We start from the raw sequence: 3,370 nt of genomic DNA, 5'->3' as shown, positions 1-3,370 counted from the left end.
CTGCGCGTCCGGAGCCTGTGCTCCGCGGCGGGAGAGGCCACAACAGTGAGAGGCCCGCGTACCGCAAAAAAAAAAAAAAAAAAAGTGTTAATTTAGTAACATATTTATAACCCCATATTATATTAAATGAGATTAACTTACAAATAATTCATTTTCCACTCATATTACATAAAGCATTTCCTTTCAAACCCTTTGACAACAGGATTTTTTTAAGATAAAAATACTTTTTGAGCCAAATATTACATTTTTTTCAAAGCATGTGATTTTTATCTCTTTTTAAGTATTTGTAACTCTGTCCTTTATGCATTCATGAATAATGTTTTCACTGGAAATTATATCAAAAGCCATAAGTCCCCTTTTGTATTATATAAAGATAATTGCTTTGGTTTAGTTTGAACCGTAGGCATATGTCTGTGATCACCATACCAAACTTCTTTCTTTTAGGTTCTATTTTTAAAATTTATTTATTTATTTATTATTTATTTATTTTTTAATTTATTTTTTTTGCGGTACGCGGGCCTCTCACTGTTGTGGCCTCTCCCGCCGCGGAGCACAGGCTCCGGACGCGCAGGCTCAGCGGCCACGGCTCACGGGCCCAGCCGCTCCGCGGCATGTGGGATCTTCCCGGACCGGGGGGCACGAACCCGTGTCCCCTGCATCGGCAGGCGGACTCTCAACCACTGCACCACCAGGGTAGCCCTAAATTTATTTTTTTTAACTGAAGTATAGTTGATTTACAATATTTCAGTTGTATAACAAAGTGATTCCGTTTTACATCCGAATCAATATCTTGTAATAAAATATAATGGAAAAGAAACTTTAGATCTTTAGATTCTTTTCCATTACAGTTTATTATAAGATATTGAATACAGTTCCCTGTGCTATACAGTAGGTCCTTGTTGTTTATCTATTTTAAATATAGTAGCGTGTAACTGTTAATCCGAAACTCCTAATTTATCTCTCCCCTCCTCCCCTTTGATAACTATAAATTTGGTTTCAATGTTTGTGACTCTATTTCTGTTTTGTAAATAAGTTCATTTGTATCATTTTTTAGATTCCACATATAAGTGATATCATATATTTACCTTTCTCTCTCTGACTTACTTCACTTAGTATGATAATCTCTATGTCTTTTAAAGTGGTCTATAAAGTCCTAATTTACGAAAACAAGGACATCATTTTCACTGTCTCAGGTAATCCTATGTGCATCTAAAACTAATATTGATTGATTTACTTACAAATTAATATGCCTTTCCAAACTACTAACTGCATTTCAAAATAAATAACTAATAGAGTATTTTACCTTACTATCTGACTAATAGAGAGGCTTTGTAAAGATTGAAATTTAAGGTGAGTTTTTGTTTGTTTGTTTGACTAATGGTTTTGCCAATAAAACAATACTACATTCAGGCATGTTTATGTGACTCCCTCTTAGATTCTAGAATCCCCCAAGAACGTTAGAATTATATATACATATATATAAAAGGACTCAAATTTGACCATTTCTTCAACCGTATCTCCATATCTTACAGGACTTCCGAGAAGAGTAAAAATAACGTGTAAAAAGTGTCTGATATAGAACAGACAGGGAATAAACAGTAGGTGCCAATTTTATAACTAGCAGTTGCTCAATGCCCGTTTAATAAATGATGCCAACAGCAGTCAGTGGCTACGTGCTATGTGCTGAATGCTTTTGCTTCCAGAGAGCCACTGAACAGCTAGACTCCTTCGGTGAGGAAGATACTTTCCAATCCCACATTTTCAGGTGAGGAAACTGAGATTCATGGATGTTAAGTCATTTATGTATCTCGAAGGTGGTGCAGCTAAGTTTCATTCCTAGGCTTACCTGGCGCAAAGCCTGCTGTATTGTTCTAAACTGATGCGTTTTAAAAGTATTTTATATTGATGCCATACTGGGAAGAGTCATGGGATAAATGCTGAACATGAAAAACTTGAATCAATAGTCCTTACGGAAGGGAAATTCCCTATTTCTATCTCAGCCCCTCAAGACCTTTAGTAAAAATGACAATAGGGCTCATTTATGCCAGTTATGTTCAAAGGTCACTTGTTTTCTTTCCTGGATGGGCTCCCTTGCACCTTGGGTCTCCAGGCGGCTCGTGGAGAAAGCTCAGGCCTGTGAGTCCTCTCCCTGCACAGCCGGCACTGGCACTCTTGCCCCAGGACCTGCCTGTGCCCTCCCTGGGCTGCTCTGCCTCTGTCTTCTTGCTTGTGTTTGCCACGTCTGCAACGGCTATCTGGGAGGGTCAGCGACGGAAACCCTGGGACTTGCTAATTAGATTCTTCCCCAAGATAGTGTCAAATTAAAACCTCGCCCTCTAAGTTCACATAAACATCAAGGGATGCAACAGCCGAAGTCTGAGCCCTCCTTGAGAACCGGCAGCTCTTTTTCCCTCGAAGCACTCTCTTACCTGAGCTGAAGAGACCCGCCCCCAGCAAGCGGCTGCCCTGAGCACTTGAGTAAACAACAGTGGCGCTGAGCGCAGGGTGCCGAAGAGGACCCCGAGCTCAGCTGGGCTCTCCACCTTCTGCAGATTAGGTCCGGTGTTGCGCAGATGCACGGAAATAACACACCTGCAGCCCAATCCCGTCAGCATCTCTGGGCGCTTACGAGCTGCAGGGATCGGCCTGGACTTGACTCCCAGCCCTGCCCTGCGACCTTGGGCAAATCCCTAAAGTCTTCCAGTCTCCTGTCTAGTCCTCAGCTTCCTCATTTGCATTACGAGGACAGCTGACCTCACAGGGTTCCCGTGAATCTGGAAAATGCGAGCAAAGCACTCAGCACGGGCCTGCTCTTCAGAAAGCCCTGAACAGCTTAAACTCTCATTGGCCGCTGCTTCTGGTATAGATGTTGCCCAGCTTGCTGGGGGAATAAAGGAAAATGTTGTCAAAGCCTTCCCAAGTCCTGCCTATATCAAGAATAAGACTTGAAGTGAGCATGGAAATCAGCCCTGATTCTGAATGCCTTGTCTCAGAAATCTGAGAGGGTTCACTGAGCCCAGGAGGTGAGCTGGAAGTCTCACATGGATCCCTCAATCTCTAGTTTGAGGGGGAGACTGGACAGGACGTGTTGAAGACACAGCTAGTGCCTAATGTGGAAGCGTACAAAGCGTGTGGGTTTTATCATCTAACTTTGAATGGTTCTACCATTTGACACCTCTGTTTCTTTTGATGAGTTACTTAATTTTTTCGGACCTCAGTTTCCTCTTTAAAAAAATATAGGGATGGGGCTTCCCTGGTGGCGCAGCGGTTGAGAGTCCGCCTGCCGACGCGGGGGACGCGGGTTCGCGCCCCGGTCCGGGAAGATCCCACGTGCCGCAGAGCGGCTGGGCCCGTGAGCCGTGGCCGCTGA

This window comes from Physeter macrocephalus, chromosome 14 (genome assembly GCF_002837175.3).
Source record: "Physeter macrocephalus isolate SW-GA chromosome 14, ASM283717v5, whole genome shotgun sequence".
Classification (NCBI taxonomy): Eukaryota; Metazoa; Chordata; class Mammalia; order Artiodactyla; family Physeteridae; genus Physeter; species Physeter macrocephalus.
Note: the sequence above shows the minus strand (reverse complement) of the source record.